This window comes from Tenrec ecaudatus, chromosome 1 (assembly GCF_050624435.1).
Source record: "Tenrec ecaudatus isolate mTenEca1 chromosome 1, mTenEca1.hap1, whole genome shotgun sequence".
Lineage (NCBI taxonomy): Eukaryota > Metazoa > Chordata > Mammalia > Afrosoricida > Tenrecidae > Tenrec > Tenrec ecaudatus.
The window spans coordinates 79,524,480-79,531,362 of NC_134530.1; the positions used below are offsets into that span (position 1 = coordinate 79,524,480).

Sequence of the window (6,883 nt, forward strand, 5' to 3'; positions counted from 1 at the left end):
CATGCTCAGCCTTCATTTGCGTTTCCGCGATTCCTCTCGGTTACAGTACCCTTGGTCACACCCTACCAGGCCTCCTACCAGGAAGGTTTTTGGTTGTTCCTTTGCTTGCTCCATCTTGCCTCACTTCCTTCCGTCATTTGGCATGGTTGCCTCCAGGCATTACTGTAGGACTTTACTTGTTGATTGATCACACGCTTGCTTATTTCATTGTGACTTTTCACTTGGCCTCGGATCTCCAGCCAGGCAGTGCAGGAGCGCTCCCCACCTGTCTTCTTCCTTCAGTGGGGCAGGTCATGGCTGCTCATGGGGGCCTCCGTCTCTGCTGGCTAGGCATGCAGGATGGTTGGGGGCATGCTGGGCAGGCCTTGGCTGCTGCCTGTTATTGGTCTAGTGGCACGAGAGCAGGTGATGGCAGTTGGTGATCGGCGGCGGTAAGAGTATTGGGCAAGATCAGATGTGGGAGCATGCCCTCTTCTCATCCATTGCCAGGTGGGCGGGGCGGTAGTTAGCACGTGGGTCAGCCAGAGCACTCTCACCTTGCTGGTTGTCAGGTGGGCTCCGCATCATTAGGGCAGTCCCATGCCGCGTGGGTCAGTAGGTCACCAGGTTGGGCACAGGGTCAGGTGAGCAGTCCTGTGCCTGTGGTGAGGGGACAAAGCAGGAGTTGGGGTCAGGTGAACGAGGTCGCCAGAGCAGCCCCGTGCCACTCAGAAGAGCAAAAGGGTCTCTGGCATGGGTCCTGGCAGGGGGCAGGGCCAGGCAAGTGTGACAGCGGGTGGGCAAGGGTGGGTGGTAGATGGTACTTTGGGGAGTGAAAAGAGGGGTCTAGAGTGTAGTCCCAGGCTGCCAAGGCTGTAGGAAGAGGGGTGCTTTTGGGGGCTTGGGGCATGAAAACGGGGAAATCGCCCTCCTCAGGGAACTGAACAAAGTTCTCTCCGTGGCTGTTGGCTAGTCAGCAATCAGGCCGGCACGGCCCACATCCAAGGAAGAGGGCTGCGTGTAGTCTGCTCAGGCGGACTATACTCCTTGCGTGCCACCCGCCCTGACCATCAGGTCCTGCCACTCAAGCCAACACGTCCTCTCAGTGCGCTGTGGACACCAGCACCCCCGCACTCCTGCCCCCTTTCCTTTGCTCTCCTTCCTTCCAGCTCTACTGTCTTCTGCTCACCTGATTCCCGCCGGATGTGTCCATTCAGTTCCTGTTTAAATTGGGGATGCCGTGAAGTTGCCTTCCTGCGCTCCTCCTTCAGGAACGCCAGTGGCTCTGTCTCACGATGGACAGAAGATGCGCTTGGGTGGCTGGCGGCCTCCCACTCCGTGGTTCTTCTCATTCACTGCGTCTGTTCCATTTCTCTTTCCAGCGAGGGTCCGATTCAGTTATTTTTTCAAGGAATGATCTTTATTTTTATTGTTTATTAAAAAGAAAAACAGCCATCCTATCTTAGTACTAACTGTAACAAACTGAAAGCGCCCCAAGGAGCAGAGAGATAGGAGTGGAGAGGCCGATGGGAAGGAGGCACGAGATGGTGGGCAGGGTACAGAGACAGCTGTGCACGCAGCACAGGAACTGGGTCACCTTTTTACAACGTAGTAACTATTTTCTTGGATCATCTTTTTACTACACATGTAATAAAAGACAGTGCTAAATCGAAAACGCAAATTTGACGACGCATTCGTTTTCCAAACGATAGGCAATTCTAAAGTCTCTACAGTGTATTTGCGTTTTCCCATTGACTCCCGAAGCACACAAACTCAGCGACGTCTGTCTGCTCTAAGTTCGCTGAACTTGCCTAGATCTGCCGGTACCTTCACGCAGACGCAGGGAAGCCACAACAGCGGCACTGTGACTCTTTGACCCTATCCAGGTTTGAAAGAAAACAGAACGGAAAGACCACACACACCAGCAGCAATTCCACGACGCACCGAGGCTTCCTTGGCTTTCCGTGTCAGCTGTTTGGAAGACACCAGAAGCTGACACGAGGTTTTTCTATCTGTGGCCCAAGACTTGGTCTTCTGATTTTAGTTTCCGATTTTCTTCCTTAACTGCCTCTCCCTGCAGAGACCTTCACGCGTGTGTTGGAGTTGTAACACTTGCGTAATAAATCGGGTGTTTTTTTTCCAGTTCCACCTGATTCTCAGCATCACCTGCGTCCAAGTCAGCATGCATCATTTGGGGCACAAACATTTGGGCCTTGATGAATCCTAGACGAATTAAGGGTCTGCTGTTTGAGACACCCAGAGGGGTTGGGATGGAGGGCGACCTGGGCGCCTATGCCAGGACCTACTGACACCCGCAGGCCCCTGATTCAATTCTTTATCCTTCTGTTCTAAGTTCAGGATCCCAGGATTGTCACCTGCATCTGTTGCCCGTGGTTTTTCAGGCCTTTGTTTTAAGGGACGGCAGGGTGTGTCTGACGGGGTCCTCCCTCTCCGAGGGACAGGTCAGAGTCTACAGAGTCAGGCCACGGGACAGCAGAGTGGATCCACATAGAGAACAGCAACCTTCCTAGAGAAGTTGCTCGCGCACCAGTGCCCAGCGAGGACACGGCCAAGCTAGATCCAATGTCCTGGCGTCCCCAGACTCACCTCGGAACGTCCCCCTCCAGAGTGGACATGGCGTGGCAGATCCAGGACACCAGGGCCAGCTGGCAGGGAGATGGAGTGGAGGGCTCACGAGCCCATCCTCAGGCATTAAGTGGTCTGGTCTCTCCCTTTTTCTCACCTGCCTTCTGAGCTGGGGCTTCCAGAAACCTCCACTTTAGAGGGAAAGAAAACAATTTCGACGTCTTGAAAACTGCACTGGCAGAGCAGCTGGAAACTTCCAGTTCTCCTCCGCCCCCCACCGCCCCCACCTACCAACTTACCCAAACCGAAACCATCCTTGTAACTCACAGCAACGCCACAGGACAGAGCAGGGCTTTCCTTTTGCCTCTCAAGGCTGTAGATCTTCACAGGAGCAGAAAGTCTCGTCTTTCACCCGTGGAGTGGCTGGTGTTTCAAACAGCGGACCTTGTGGTCCACAGCCCAACGCACAACCCACTCCTCCACCGGGGTTCCACCTACTTCCTCCAGACACTTAAAAGCAAGACCACTCATCTGTACCTCCTTAGGCTGGGGGTAACCCTCTCTGCAGAACCAGCGCACTGAGGTGAGGGCTCATGTGGGCAGGGTTTGGAGAGGGTGCAGTTCGTATGGTGAAGGGTGCAGGAGAGTTACTGAGACACCCCCCACCCCAAGAGCAGCTGCTCAAATACTTGAGAAGGAGGGGCATATGACAAAGTCACTCAGATAGATCCTGTGTCTTCCGACTTTGAGGCTGGACAGAGGAGGAATTCAGTTTTGCCCTCACTCCACTCCTGCCAGGGTTCTGGGCATGATTCTGATTTTGTACCATCCCTGCACCCCACACTCACTGGCATGGAACTTCCCGGCTTGTGCCAGGCCTGGCCTGAGCCCTGGAAGAGGGCAGCCATGAGGGTCACTGCCCTGAGGGTCACTGCCGCCCCGCCGAAGCACTCCTTTGCAGAGGCCTACTCTCCAGCCTTCCTGGGTGCCCTCCGCCCTGCTCTGCCTGTCAGCTCCCTCTTCCTGCGGCCCTCTCAACATCCTTAAAGCCTCCGGCTCAGCCCACCACCCCACCACCATGTCCTTGCTCCTTCCCAGGCCACTGACAAGTGAAGGCACCTGCTAGAAAACCCCTCAACTTCCTGCCTACCTGACATGTGGCTACGCCCACAGGTTCTCAGAAACTGAGCGCACTCTGTGACCAGAGCCCACTCTTCCACCCACCTCAGCCCCCACCACCTCTCATCAGCGACAGGAGCTCCCCACTCGGCCTCCACTTCTCTCCCTTCCATCAGTAGTGAACACTATACTCTCCCTCTCGCTCTCATTCTAAGCAAACAAAAACAATGAGCCAGCAAAAAATGATAATGACCCTCGACTAAAATAATAGTAATAACCTTCCCTCAACCTGCCACCTGCTGCTCCTGCTGGCCAATCTTTTTTCCCTCTTCAAACTTGGTAAGAGAGCTGCGAGGCTCACTGATTCCAATTCTCCACCTCCTACTCCCCCTTGACCCCAGGTTCCACCTTCTACGTCTCCTCCGTCTGCTCCACATTTCCAAATAAAGACTCAAGGTGGTCACGTCTTACTTTGACTGTAAACAGCACCGTGAGCCACCACAAACTCATCCTGTCTATTTTTCCAACAGCCGACCCTTCTGATTTCACCTCCTAGGTCCCAGGCTTCTATGAACTCTTCTTCTTTTTTTCTTTAAAAAATGTTTTTTTTTTTAAAGTGTTATTGGCATACAAGGGACTACCCCACCCCACCCAAAAAAAGAGGGAAAAAAAGCTCTACTGGGCAGAGTTTTCATAGTACACATTTTTCCCACTAGGCAAGCATCAAGCAACTTGAAACTTGCTCTGAGTTAGTGCACCCAGTGGCGTCACCTGGGAAGGTTCTCTCTGGTCGCAGTGAATTTTTTTGTGATGGCCGAATTAAGAGAACAGCGTGCAGCTGTGAAATTTTTTGTCCTGCTCAGGAACAATGCGGCAGAAACCGTTGTGATGTTGAACACAGCTTACAAGGACAGCGCTATGGGAAAAACTCAAGTGTACGAGTGGTTTTCTCAATTCAAAAAAAGGTCAATTGATGACAAGTCTTGTTCTGGGACACCCATCAACCTCCCCAAAGGATAAAAACATTCACAAAATTCATGCAGCTATGCTCAGAGAAGTGACCGAGGACCATTGAAGAGATGGGCAGTGATCTGGACTCTCTTGGAGCTCGGTTCGGGGAATTTTAACAGAAGACTGGGCATGAGAAGAGTCACTGTGAAATGTGTGCCTCGGGTTCTGACTGACCAGGAAAAGGGGTGTCGAGAGGAAACATGCCGTGATGTGAAAGAACAGCTCCAAAGTGCCCCAAACTTTTTTCTCCAAGGTCATTACTGGTGACAGGCATAAGTGGTGAAGAGACATGGTGCTATTCTTAAGACCCCCCAAACAAGCATCAATCAAGCAAGTGGGAGATGCCATCGTCACCTCTCCCCAAAAAGCTCAAGTGAAATCAAGACGATGCTCATTTGTCTTTTGGTTTAAGGGGATGGTGCATTTGGAGTTTGTTCGCCAGGTCAGACTGTCAATCAAGCTTTCTATTAGAGCAGTGGTTCTCAACCTGTGGGTCATGACCTCTTCGGGGGTCGAATGACCCTTTCACAGGGGTCGCCTGATTCATAACAGTAAAAAAATTACAGTTATGAAGTAGCAATGAAATTAATTTTATGGTTGGGGGTCACCACAACATGAGGAACTGTATGAAAGGGTTGTAGTCTGAGGAAGGTTGAGAACCACTGATTTAGAGGTTCTGAAAAGATTGTGTAGCAGTGTGCGACCAAAAAAAGGCCTGATCTGTGACAGACGGGATCAGTTTTGCCACCAAGACAATGCACCTGCTCACACAGCCATCTCTGTGTGCCAGTGTGGGGCAAAAAACAGCATGTCTCTTGCCCACACACCTTACTCACCTGACCTTGCTCCGTGCAACTTCTTTTTGTTCCTTGAGTTAAGAGGGACATGAAAGGACAGTGATTTGAGGATATAGAAGAGGTGGGGAAAAATGAGGAGGTGCTCTCAGCCATCCAAATAGATGAGTTTGAAAAATGTTTCTGTGATAGTTGCATAATCTGTTGTCATTTGAGACTTCAGAGTGAAGGGGTGGAGTTTAGCCCATCAGTCAGGTAGTAGCTTCGTGACCTCATGTGGAGATGCTAAGGAGATAACGCTTTCAGGAGGTGGGACACACACTCACTCCCTACGAGACATTCCTGGGACAAGACACATGGAGCTACACTAGAGCCCTGGAGCTGAAGGATGCACTTGGAGACCCCTGCCAGTGCTGAGATGCTTACACTGCCACTGGATCCACCAGACTTTCCACCCACTGGCCTGTGAGCTTCCTGCATTCGGTGTCATTGCATGTCTGATGAGGAATTTACAGATTGGTGTTAGACATATTGGCTAATATCAGATTTATGGACTTGATCTACACTGGGCTGGGATGTTTTCTCAATATTCAATTACTCTTGTTTATAAACTGCTTTCTTATACACATATCAGTGTCTATGAATTTGTTTCTCTAGTCAATCCACACTAACACAGTTTCCAAGAATGGAATCCCAGATTTGACAAATGTCGTAAGTGTAATGGAGAGTACTTTGAAGATGATAATGTTTTGTAAAAAAAATTTAAATACATAGCTTTGAAAAAATCCATTTGGGGGGGGGGTTATCCCCTCTGATATGCCACATATCACACAATTTAATTGTTCAGTCATTAAGAAGAGTTGTGCAGTCATCACCCCAGTCAATTTCAGAACACTAGCTCCCCATTTCCCCCCCAAGCCTCCCTGCTAATGCCCCTAGGCAATCACTGTCGCTATCAATTTACTTATTCTAGATATCATATACAGAAAGCATACAAAATAGGAACAGGAAGCAAACAAACAACCAACAACAATGAGGAGGCAAAACAAAAACACTTCAATCGAAAAGAAGGCATAAAATATTAACAATCGAATGTAAAAAGGGCCAGGGGGCACAAATGATAAGGTGTTACATTTTAACCAAACGGCCTCAGCCATAATCGACCTTACAGTGCGCTCTGTCTGGTGGCAAAGCTATTCTGGTCCCTGGACCAGGCCAAGGGGATTCGAACCCACACGTGGACCCCGCAAATGGAGTTTGGATTTGCACTGTCGCCCATAGCCTTCTGAAAACCAGGTCTTCACTATTTCAGCCTGCTACCGTTACCTTCTTTAGATTTGATTATTTACAATCCTTGGATCACACAGCCTGGTATCCTTCTTGGCCTCTTCCAT

The 6,883-nt window shown here is 50.4% G+C and overlaps 1 pseudogene; it reads right to left on the reverse strand.

Moving 5' to 3' along the window:
* Positions 1-619: 619 nt before the first annotated feature.
* LOC142427946 (short coiled-coil protein pseudogene) lies at positions 620-2,170 on the reverse strand (annotated as a pseudogene).
* Between the last annotated feature and the right edge of the window lie 4,713 nt (positions 2,171-6,883).